We start from the raw sequence: 13,200 nt of genomic DNA on the forward strand, positions 1-13,200 counted from the left end.
CTGTCTGAACTTTATTTTATAAACCTTATTCAGAAAGCTTAGGAAATACAGAAAACTGAGGCAAGTATAATAAAAATTGAATAACTGTGATGTCTTCCTCTTCTGTCACAGCAGTTATAACATCGTAATACACATACAGTAAAGCAGAGGCCATTTCAACGACTGAAGAAACTAGCATCCAGTTGCAGTTTGTTCTTTTGAAATTAACTTCACGTGCCAGAGGGAAGAGAGAGATTCAGTTAGGATGGAAAAGCAGCTTAACTCTTAGTTCAGACTTCTAGAAAGGGGTTAGCAAAGAATCCTTTTGCCATTTCATAGAATTAAGATAGTGTGAGATAAAGTAGAGCTACAACAGGAATAGGAATAGGAATAAAAATAAAAATAGATTCAGAACCAAAATAAGGGAGTAAAGAAAAATTCTCAGTTTAGTGTGTGGGACCTTAAGCCTTGAATGCAGTCAGGCAATCTAGAAGACAACCCTGGAGTAGACTCCCAGGGCATAACCTTATTTATTCTTTATCACGTGGTTAAATCTTGAAAACTAACCCTCAGAGACATTTTCTTATAATTGAAATCAAAGATGTGTAGTAGTCATGTAGAGAGTCTAATAGTTTTCCATAGGATTTGCTGATCTTTTAAACTAAATTCTCTTCATAAAAATTCTTTGGTGTACTAAATTATTTTTTCCCCTCTAATATCAAAATCCTTTGAAAGTATTTATACTGTTTTCTATGATCATTTGAAATTCCCAAACTACTCCAATATGCAGTTTTCTAAAGAGAAAAATATTTCCTGACACCACCAGCTATCACTGAGGGACGTGGTGAGTTTCATCTTTTACCCTCATCCTTCTGCTATTTTACATGAAGTGAAATGTGTTGCCAATTCCACTGTTAGATGGAATGAGATGAACAATAATGCATATGTAAGGAACTGTGCTCACTCATGATTCCATGAACTTCTAGTAAACTGCTTTCTATCTCGGATTCCTCACAAATTAGTATCTTCAACAACTATTCTTCAGTCGTACTCACTGAAAACCTTGTAGGGCCAGCCTCAGTGGCGCAGTGGTTAAGTTCAGCACCTTCGGCCTGGGCAGCCCAGGTTTAGTTTCCAGGTGCAAACCTACACCACTCATCCGTGGCCACGCTGTCGTGGCAGCTCACATACAAAAAGAGGAAGACTAGCAACAGATGTTAACTGAGGGTGAACCTTCCTTAGCAAAAAAAAATTAAATAAATAAAAACATTTTATTGTGAATATCCTATAGAAAGTATCTAAAAATGAGACACAGTTTAAAGTGTAAAAATAAAATCAACATTCCCACCACTCTGTTTAAGATGGAGAATGTACCAGGACATTAGAAGAGAAACGCTTTGTGCCCTGCAATGGTCACATCTTCTTCTTGTCCCCAACTGATACTACCACCAAAGTAACCAGGATTCTGGATTTTATATTAACAGTCCCCTTGAATTTTTTCTTAAAGGGAATCTTTCAAGCATTTTTACCTAGAAGTGTGATGATTGCTCTAGGTTTCTATAGTTTGTCTTTAATGGGTAAAAGAAATTCTCTTTTCCTAGCTCATTATATACACACACCTAAATAAATCAGAATACAGATATGTGCGTTAATATATACATATATATCATAGATGTGTGACATATATATCATAGACATGTCACAGATTATATATATCCTCCTCTATATGTCATATATAATCCATTTCTGGATTTTCTCTATCACAGTTATATATATTATATGGAGAGTCATAGATAAATCATAGATATAGATGCTCTATTTTACTAAGCATTTTCCTGTATCTATTGAGATAATCAGTAATTGAAATTGATTATATTGATCCATTTTCTTGCTTTTCAGACCTAAACCTAATTTCTTCTTCTTAAAAAAAATACCTGATTTAGTATGCTAATATTTTGTTTAGCATTTTACATCAAGGTTCATGATTGTGACTGGCCCGTGGATTTACATTCTTGTATTTTCCTTGTCAACTTTGTTATTCTAGCCCTACTAAATGAGTTGAAAAGTGCTACATTTCTATTCCCTGCAAGAGTTGTGAAACGTGGAAATTATTTGTTCATGAGCCCAGCCTATCTTCATGGGAAGATATTTGCTATTGATTCTATTTCTTCACTGGTTATAGTTATAAAACTACTCAGGTTTCCTCTTTGAGCCAATTTTGATAATTACTATTTTTCTAGGAATATATTTCATCTAAGTTTTTCTAAATTATTTGCACAAAGTTGTAAAATCTCCTTATCTTTTGAATCTACAGCATCTGCTATGTCCCCTTTTTCATTCCTAATAGGTTTTCTTTTCATTTTAACCTTAACAGAGGTTTATCTCTTACTTTCTTTTCAAACTACCATTGTTTGACTTTGATGATTCTCTCTATCGCATGTTGGCTTTCTATTTCATTAAGTCTGCTCTTTGTTATTTCATTCTAATTTACTTGTGTTAATTGCGCTGTTCTAAAATTTTAAGTTGAATGCATGACTCATTAATTTTAAGCCTTTCTTTTGTTCTAGGTAAGCATTTAAAGGCTATAAATTTCCCTTAATCATTGTAAGTACAGCATCCCATAAATTTACAATGTAATATTTTTATTATTCAGCTGTATGCAGATGTTTTCAGAATTTCTAAATGAATATGAACTTTTCCTTTTTCTTAAATTCTATATTTATTGCGTCAGATTAGAATATATAACTTGCATGGTACTAATGTTCTGAAATAGTTGAAACCAGCTTTATATTCCAGAATTTATAGGTAGGTATTTGTGTGTGTGTGTAACTTTTCAATGAATACTTGAAAAGAAAAAGTACTCTCCATTGTGGGTATGGTGTTGTACATATGGCCATAAGATCAAGCTTGTTTATGCTGTTTAAATCTATTTTATCCTCAATGATTTTTGGTATCCTTTATATAGCAAGGTAGAAGTATTAAAATGTCCCACCAAGATTGAGATTTTTTCAATTTCCCTTTGTATTTTTGTCAACTTTTGGTGATGTAAAAATGTTCAATAGTAACCATCTCCTTTGAGTATAAACTGTTTATTATCTCCTACAATCCCAAGGTCATGATTACTTTTCAACCCTTAGACTTGTGTAGAATGAGAGAACTAACACTATACTAGGAAGGGCAATAAGATACAAATAAGCTTGGAAAAGTCAGAGAACCAATTTAATCAATATATTGCAAATAGAGATACTAATTGATTAGAAAACAAAGAGTTGGCTGAAATTTATAAGAAATCATTAGTAATCCAGAACTTGAAAGGGAATCCAGGATATTCATTTCCCAAACCAGAATGCCAATGAAGGCAGGAAACAGATGAATATCACAGGCCCCAGCATGCAATTCACAAGAATACATCTACCTACAAGGTCTGGGACCTCTAAGTCAAGAGCATGCAGCACTCACGCCCAGCTCCTGGGAAATAAGGAAAGCTTAAACAGCATGCTTTCAGGCAGGGAGAAGGCAGGAGGATACCAGTAGATCCTAACTGTAACAGCGAGAGGACAAAGCTTTTACTGACATTTGACAGAAATGTGCAGTTTTAAAGTGGTGCATAAATATTAATATAGCAGCATTTAACAGTCCTTATAAATCCCAACATCCCAGGATACAAAAAAACTGGCACCACCTTGATAATTTCTCCTGTGGAAAGTAAAAGTTAAAAAGATATGTACTGATATAAAATGCCTATGAATTCTATGATGAATGAATTAAAAATCAAAGCCTCCCTCCCCACTCCCCAAAAAAAGGCAGAGGAAGAAGGGAAGAAGATAATACGCCTATCTTCAATATTCACCAAGATATTTCCTTGTTTTCTACTTAATTGGCATGTTTAAACACTTTAAGGGATTAATACCAGTTATTATCTTTCTACTATTTCCCCTGTATTACGAGATAAAAGAATACATTAATCTTACTGTCAATTTGCTTTGACTCAAAATACATTGCTTTTTTCTACTTCTACGAATGTATTATTTATGAGGATTCAGACTTTCAATGTAAATCTTCAAATGAATAAAATATCTACAAAGCACCTTTATGAGGACAGCAGGACTTCCTGGCTATGAAAACACAGGGCAGTTCATAGACGAACTGAAATAATTGACATTAATTATGTATTTAGCTAAAAAATAAAGTATACTGGAAATTTATATCAGGAGCCAAAATATATGTTCATGTCTACTCATCCAGTAAGGCTACTGTTAAGAATTTAACCTAACAAAATAATAATGAGCATTGAAAAAAATAACCAGAAACATATTCACTATAGCATTATGTATAAGAGCAAAAGTAAGCAACTTAAATATCTCCTATTAAGGGAATGATCAAGTAATTTTTGGGCACACAATGGAATATTTTGCTGCTATTTATGATGGTTATGAAGTGATGTAAAACCAGGTGTGACATAAAGAAAAAAAAAAAAAAGAGGAGGCACAAGACTGAATGTGGGTCTTTTATTCATTAAAAAAAAAAAATTGTGTAGCTTGTATAGGCCAGACAATATTCTAGTGTCAGCAACTGAAGTTTCTATTCTATTGGAACTCATATTCTAACAGATGCTTATAGACAATAGTTTTATTATATACTGTAACACACATCCCTCCTCACCCCCAGCCTGCATTCTTAACAGCTGGATACCTACCATGGCCTCTTACAGGAGCTTAAGAACTAGATTTATAGTGTGACCTGAAAGGATTCTCAAAAATTACTAGCATATTTATTTTAAAGTAAGGTGAAACTCATGAACAGTAAAACAGTTATGTCGAAAACCATTCAAATCCCTTAACTCAAAATTCTTATTTATTGTGAACATATAATGCACCATGATTATAGAAGCTTAGAATCTAAAAGCAGGCTCAACCTACATTCCTCATCTATGACCAGCACTAGTGAATTAAATAGGGTATATGTAACTTCAAAAATTATTTCATCCATCCAACTATGTGACAGGCTTTGGGAACGATAGGAGTCTTTGAAGAAAAAATCAAGATGACAGACCTGTACTAATCCTGGCTCAGACTGGTAGGGGAGACATATATACAAACTCATAAGTATAAATAAATCAAATCATACAGAATTAAACAGGGTCCTAAACCACATTTTAAAATTACTTCTGAGGGCAACTAATGTCTCTTTACTAGTCATCTGCATTTCTTTTATGATTTGCCTTTTTTTACCGTTGTCCACTTATCTATTAGTAGGCTTTCATTTAATTGGTGATTTTTAAAAACTCTAAGATAAACATTAACCATTTCTGATACATATGACAAATATTGTCACCCCTAGTTATTTTCTATTTAACTCTTGTTTGTGGCTTTTCTAAATGTACAGTTTAAAAATACTAGGTAGTCAGTGCTATCAATTTGATACATAGTTTGATTTTGACATCCTACTTAAGTCTCTCCTTAACCAAAAATTATATGAATATTAACCTATATTTCTTTCACATTTCCATTGTTTAAATCTTCAAGTTACCTGAAATTTAACAGTGGTATTAAATGGCAGTTTCAATTCATTTTTCTTTTATCCCAATTTCATTTGGTTTAGAAGCCAAATATATTTATATTATTATATAAACTTGGGTTTGGTTTTGAACTCTGTCCTAAAGATCCAGCTCCTTAGCTGCACTCGACTGTTTTGATTATTGTAGCTTTATATCATGATACGTGTTTGAACAAAAAGGAAATTAGACATTTTCAATTTATGTCTCTATTCAAGAAAGTGGGAGGTCTCTCCATTCATTAAAATATGTTCTAATATTTCTTGGTGAAGTCTCTAAATTTTATTCTTCAATGTAGGTCTTACATATTCCTTGTTGAATTCATTTCATAATATTTTTTGTCTTGGGAGTCTAAAGAATCTATTTCCTTTATATTGTCTGACTATTGCTGGTATACAAGAAAGCTATAAACTCTTTTTTCAAATGATAGCTTGCTTTATCATTTCCAATCTAATGAATGCTTTTTAAAACGATGTCTTCTTCACCATTTTACCATCACTTTATTACCAAGATTGAGTTATTAAAGTAATCAAATAACAATGACATGATTCTAAATACATCACTAATTTTGTAACAGAAAACACTAAGGATCCAATTACAGGAGTAGAAATAAAGTCCTTAAAGAATTACATATAATTCTTAAGATTTGCCATGCTGCGATTATTTTAACAATCCAACTATAAATTATCATTTTCTTAATTTAGGCATTTTTAAGATTAAAGTGATGTAACATTCATCCAAGAATATTTGCCTAAATAAAAGTTTTGGTTCATAACTTAAACATCCAAACACCAAATATTTGCTAGCACTGATTTAGATATTCTTTGGGAAGTAGAAAATCTTTCAAGTATTCTGCAATTGGTTTAAAATAGGTCTGAAGTCTTTCTGCTGTCCTATGGGGGATCTATCCAAAAAACTGAATTTGGATTCACCCAATTCATTATGAACAGTCAGGATTGTTTTGAGCTATTTTCAATTACTCATATTTGGTAACAAGATAGATGGGCACTCTTCACAAACTCCAAGGACCAAGAAGGGATGCAATGAGTTGATCAGAAAGACTCCATAAAAGGTATCCTCAATATTGCCAAACAATATTAGCTGCAGCTGTGTGCCTTCTTGGGGACTGTATTCCAGGGAAACCTACCTAGTTTTATGATGGCACATAGCTATGGCCCTGCTTGTGAAGCTATCTTTATGCAGGTGAGCTCTAGTATGCTTTAATTTCATAAAGAAACCTGTATCCCTTGTCTGTAACTGTTGGTGTCTTTCTATCAGTCATTGTCCTGCTCACCATGGCCATGAGTACTCTCAAAACCATTGTGCAAAGATGTGTAAGTAAAACAGGTACATTAACAGGACGTATAAAATATACCTAGTAGATACAATATCTCCCTACTACAAATATACACAGCTATCTCTTTCTAATTGAATAATTTAAAATTGGGAATTAAGTTTAAAAAGAATTGCTAAGAGCCTGATTACATAAATAGAAATTAAAAAATAAAACACTGAAATATTTTAAAAACAATGTTAAGCACTGTGCAAATGCTTTTAAATATACCATTTCTGACTAATATGAGCAATTAAGACACTTTCATGGTAAGCTTTTGCTAGTCAGAGGACACTTTCAGAAGAGCAACTTCTGATATTTAAAAAACGCTACATTTCTAAGTCATTTCCCAGGACCCAAGTATATCAGTTTTATCCGATATTGATGGACTTTTACCAAAGATTAAGGAAAGAATGGTGAAGATAACTATGTTTTCATGGGAATGTGGATGGCTGGTGACATGTCATTCACCATAGTCAAGACTATCAGAACTGAAGGGACTTATTTTAGAAAATTCAATCATCTGATTCCAATAGGCTGCTTGAAATTAAGGTCTGGACTTCTAAAAGACTGCAAAGACGACACAGATTTGAGAGTTATTAACATAGAGATGGCATTAGAAAGTACAAGAATGAATGAGTTTGTGAAGGGTGCCCATTAAAATGCCATGATGGTAGGAACTTGTATCTTAGAAGTCCAAGCCTATACATGTTTCTATATGCTTGTGTATGTGTGTACCTAAACACATATTTATTATTTTTAAATAAATGGGATATTCAGATTGTTCTATAACTTGTTATTTTATGTAACACTACATATTGAACTTTTTTATATATTAGTACATGGATTTATAGAATTCTTTTTAAGCCTGTAAATCATTCCTCTGGTATGGCTGTGCCATAATTTAGTCAATCACTCTTTTCTTGATGGGATCTTAAGGTTGTTTCGAATTTTAACTACTAAAAAATGCTGCAAAAGACATTCTTGTATATATTCAATTGTTTTTACATAAGTATTGAAAGAACAAAAGACCAAGAACAAAGTTCTAAGGCAGCCCAATATTCAAACTATTCTCAAATATAAACGGCTATCCTAAGTGATTAAAAAGGTCACCTCAAAAGTTTACCTGTGTAGTAAATAAAATTTACCACAAATGTCCCTGTTATAATCAAAAGTCCAAATTTTTAAGTTATTCATTGTAATATGAAATCCAAGATTTATTAGAATTTCAAAAGTTTATTATAAGAAAATATTCTTTCCCTTTAATAATTTGTGAAAGAGATTTAAACTTTTTCATTCAAATATATATTTAGTATATTTAAAAAACAGATTTTCTATACATTTAATTAAATTGGTTTAACGTGGGTGATGAAACAGTGTTTACAAAAATTGCCTTATTTAATGCCATGACTGTTGCTGACACACTTTAAAAGTATTTGAAATTTCAATTTGAGATATCTAAATTGAAACACATAAAGGTTAATAATGTACCCAAGGCAATATAGCAGTGGCAATAAATGAAATTATGGCCTGACTTTCTAGGCCACGAGCATAGCAGTTATCACACAAACCACACTGTCACTTAAGACATCACAGTATACTATTCTATCCTTTCAACAAAACCCAAGGAATTATTCCACATAGCTATACATCAACAATGATAACCTTAATGAAATTAATGACTTGAATATCACAACATTGTTCTAACAGTTTCCTATAAAGATGTGTGAAGGAAAAAGATTGATAAAAAAAAGTCCAGTATCTGAGGCCTCGCCTAAGGTACAGTACAGGGGCAGTGAGAAAGGGTTAAAGAGCACAGACCCCAGAGACAGTTTCTGGGCTGAAATACCAATTCCAGCATGCAAAGAGGGACCCTGGGCAAGCAACTCTACCATAACTTAATAATACGTTCCTCATAAAACAAAGGGAAACAATTCATGTTAAGACCCATAATGGCACAGCACCTGTCATATAGAAAGTGCACATAGATGCTAACTATTCCTATTAGTATCCATTGTATTACTTCAGCTTTACTAAGTAAAATGATACGTATCTGAAAAAAAAATTTTTTTTTTAAAGGAAGATTAGCCCTGAGCTAACTGCTACCAATCCTCCTCTTTTTGCTGAGGGAGACTAGCCCTGAGCTAACATCCACGCCCATCTTCCTCTACTTTATATGTGGGACGGCTACCACAGCATGGCTTGCCAAGCAGTGCCATGTCCGCACCCGGGATCCAAACCGGCGAACCCTGGGCTGCGGAAGCAGAACGTGCACACTTAACCACTGCACCACCGGGCCGGCCCATAGTTTTAAACATTAAAATTTTAATCTGTTTCATAAAATTGCGACATTAAAATCCAGACAATGTCAGAAACTAGAGAGAGAGACATCAACTAACAGCAAAACATAAAGAAAAAAAGAGGGAGAGAGAGTGGGAGTGAGGAAGAGAGAAGGGAGAGAGAGAGGAGAAAAGGAAGGAGGATTAATCAAAGATCTACCTGGAATAGGTAAACAGAGCTATAAACTGAGAATTACTCTGAATCTTAATGTATTTTTGCACATTTTAATCTTCCTCCCTTTTAAAAATAATTTACAGTGTAAAATGCTGACAGGATGCAAATTTTAATGGAAGAACTAGAAAATATCCTTTAAAGTAACTAAGTTTTATCACTCTAAGCTTTGGGGAAGATCTCTCAAAAAACATTGTACTAAAACATTTTATTATGACGAAAAAACAATATAAAGTTATCTATTTCTTCAACGTGACAAAGAAAGAAGAAATCCTGGGATGACATCTTGCACTTTAAGGTAGAAAAATATTTGGGGATGGCTCGCGGTAGGTAATGATCACTTTCATAATAAGAAAAATCCTAAAGGCTTCACCTTCCTTCTTTCTTATTGTCTATGGGATGTTTTCCCTTCTTTTCAGAGAGACAGCTCCCATTCTGTTGCTCTAAAGATTGCTAAAGCCTCAAGAATAATAGGATAAAATTATCCTCTAAAGTCTGAATTTCATTTATGAAGTATTCATGCCATTAAACCTCCATATCCAGAGTAATGATATTATACTTGCATGCTTTTCTTCTGGGAAAGTCTAGCAAGAATGTTAGTATAAAATCAGGTTTCAGAAAAGATAGAAGATAAAATCTCTCACGAGCATTTTCCTTTCTCTCCCTCAGAGCAGGATAGTTCAAAGACAGTAGCCTGAAGGATCTACTTTTAAAGAGAACCATTTGTCACATCTTTCATTACAATGTCACTTGGTTAAGACAGTACCAAAAAAAGTCTAACTTTTTATAAGATGGAAACCAAGATTTTTAAGAACTATGTATAGGAAGACAGACTAAATGATATAAGATAAATTAATTTAAGTTTAACGTATAAGGTTCGTTATACATACACAAATCCCTAGAAGGGAGTTTAAATAATATAATGCAATGGTGTAGAAATGAGCACAACTACACTGCATAAACCGATAGTCACCTATGGAAATTCATCAATATATATTGATACTGTTCTCATACCCTCAACTTGGAAGCTTATGTGAGAACATCAGCCTGGTTTGTTCCTGTGTGTGACATGAAAGTAAGAGGTGGATGTGTTATGTAAACTGGAAACCACACCTTTCAAAAGGAATAGGATTAATACATTATCCTTTGAAGAAAGTACCACAAAAATTTGAAATCTAGGGTTTCAAACTATCAGGTGGCAATTATCACTAGTCAGTACGGCATACTGCTACTAGTAAGCTGGAGTGTCCATTGGTTACTACTACTTGCTTTACCAGATCTTTCAACAATTGATCTCTAATACGATAGAACCTCAAGCAATGGTTAATGTTCTCTGTGGCCAGACATCTGGGTGTAAGAGTGTTTTCCTTTATATTTTCTTAATTTGAAAGCCTTGGAATTGCCAAGGTACTATAATGTTAGTGCATCCTATTCTTAATGGCTTACATTTAAAAGCAAATGCTCCACAGCTGTTTCCAGCTGCTCCAAAGGTAAAAGACTCTTGGTCCTGTCTTTGACCAGTAACAAGGCTGGCGGGGCGGGGGCGGGGGGGTGTTCTGTAAAGGGGAAATATCAGACTGGATCATCTACACAGGCTTGTTTCATTTCTCCTAGAAAAAGTCCTCCTGGGGCCTCCCTGCAGATAAAACTATTTCTTTTTTTCTTTCCTAAATGACAGTTTCTTTAGGTGAAATAAAGAGATTTTCCAACTGCACAAAGTCGTTTGGGAACAATAGAAGTCTGAATTACACAAACACTCCAGACTCCAGAGAGGGAAGAGTCCTCTGGGACCACTCCCGAGGGGGTTGAGAAGACACCAAAAGCATCATCAAGCATTCAGCAAGGGCATGTTGCAAGGAGTGGAGGCAAGCAGATCCTGAAGAATGCAAAATACAGCAGGGGCCCTAAACCAGCCCCAGGTGCGTCCGGTAGTGTGCCAGCACTGCAGGACACTGCACAGAGGTGACACGGTCACAAGCAGCCTTAGAGAAATCTGACCAAGCAGTGGGAGCTGGTCATTTTCACAGCCCAAATGGTCACTGCTGGCACTTGCTGCTTCTGGTTCCTATGAGACCGACCCCAGTGTTACTCAGGAACAGAAATCCCCACTTGTAAATTTCTGATGGCTAGTAACTACTTAATTTTGTGATACCCTGGAACATAAATGCAGCACTGACACGCTTTTAACAATTAAGGACGTTTAAATTGAGTTTTTGAAAAACTTATTTGATACTTATGAGATAATGGCAAGCCCTCTAAGATTTTAAAGGAGTAGAAGTCATTGCTATGATCTGTTTCGCCAATATTTACCTAGTTGGCCCTTGAAGGAACATTTTAATAATGACACTTTCCATAATTCTTGTCCTCACTTGACCAACCTCTGGAATGATATTTAATAAACACCTAGTATGTGCCCATCGTAGAGATGAATGTTAAAAATACAAAGATGAGGGAAAACAGACTCTGGCCTTCAGGACTCAGGCATGTGGGAAAGGGAGAAGCGAGAAATGTAAACCAATACCATAGCACTGAGAAAGTCTACAGAGTGGCCTTCATCTTAAGACCGAAGTCTGGCGCATCACCTTCCTATGTTTATGATTTATTTTCACAACTACAGCTCCATCTCCTACTGCAACCACCAGTGTGCTCCATACAGAACCACCACACGTTCCATATTCGAGAGAGAAGACTAGGATGTGTGGAAAAAAAAATACAGACTTTGGGGTCAAAGAGGACTGAGTTTCAAGAGCTGAGTTATAATTTAGGTTTGTCAAACTTTTTGAGGATCCATTTTCTTATCCAGAAAATAGGACTAGTAATAAGTCCTACCTGACATAAATGAATAAACGAAATCAATAAGAAAACACCTACCATAATGTCTGGAAAGTGGGAAGGCATACAAAATGAATGGCTGCTCTCAGTGTACCTGAGCACCCTGTTTTCCTGATGTTAGGACAGAGGTCCAAATGACCGATCCTGACTGCTTTCTCATACCAGTTTCTCCAAAGGGAAAGAGGCCCTGTGGGTGATCTTGCATTCTATTTTCAGTGGAAAGCAGCAGCAAATGTGTCAAATATGATAAAAGACAAGTCCTGAAAACCCGAGGTTGCATGTATATTAGTTGGTAATGCAGCTTTTGTTTATAGTTCTTTGACTTCTGGGAAGCCCATCAATGCTGAGTTACCTCCAGAAAACTTGCCTAATGCCTGTCTTGGCTTTCTGTACTCTTTACTCAGTGAACCTAAGGCACAGTTGTTTTCAGAGTCATGGTACCCAGGCTTGAGGTAGGCAGCACTTGGGGGAACGTTGCATCAAACTCTAGGATATCATAAAAGGTATTTGGAATTCCTGAAGACTTTACTAAATCTTTATAGGTTCTGTTTGGAAAGAATTCTGAAACCCAACAAAATGAAGACTCCAGTCCTTACAGTACCTTGGAGCGGTACGAAGCTGCTGCTTATCTTGTTGGTCTAAGAACTTCATGGTCTAGCTGGGGCCTTCAGTTGTCAATGTATCGGTGGAAAGTCCAGTCTAGAGATGAATTTCTCTCTCTTAAGATTCAAGCCTCCACCTGGCAGGTCTCTCCTCTCATTTTGGTTAGCACATACAGAGGGAAACTCTTGGGTTTTTTGTTATCTCCTTCATTCACTCTGTCCCTGAGCTACTATGGTTACCAACAGAGTCTTGTTTGAAAAAGGCGGAGACAATAACAAAATGGAAACAACAGCTACAGAGATGAGCTGACTAGAATGACAAAGCCAAGAAATCAAATAGTAGGGATGTGGTGGTATAGGCAGAGCATTACAAAGCATTGGAAGGAATA

The 13,200-nt window shown here is 35.0% G+C and overlaps 1 protein-coding gene across 19 annotated transcripts in view; it reads right to left on the minus strand.

Annotated features, from left to right (window-relative positions):
- The window catches only part of CADPS2 (calcium dependent secretion activator 2), a 496,160-nt gene that overhangs the window by 241,483 nt on the left and 241,477 nt on the right, over positions 1-13,200 (minus strand). The window lies entirely within an intron of this gene.

The sequence above is a fragment of the Equus przewalskii genome, chromosome 4 (assembly GCF_037783145.1).
Source record: "Equus przewalskii isolate Varuska chromosome 4, EquPr2, whole genome shotgun sequence".
Lineage (NCBI taxonomy): Eukaryota > Metazoa > Chordata > Mammalia > Perissodactyla > Equidae > Equus > Equus przewalskii.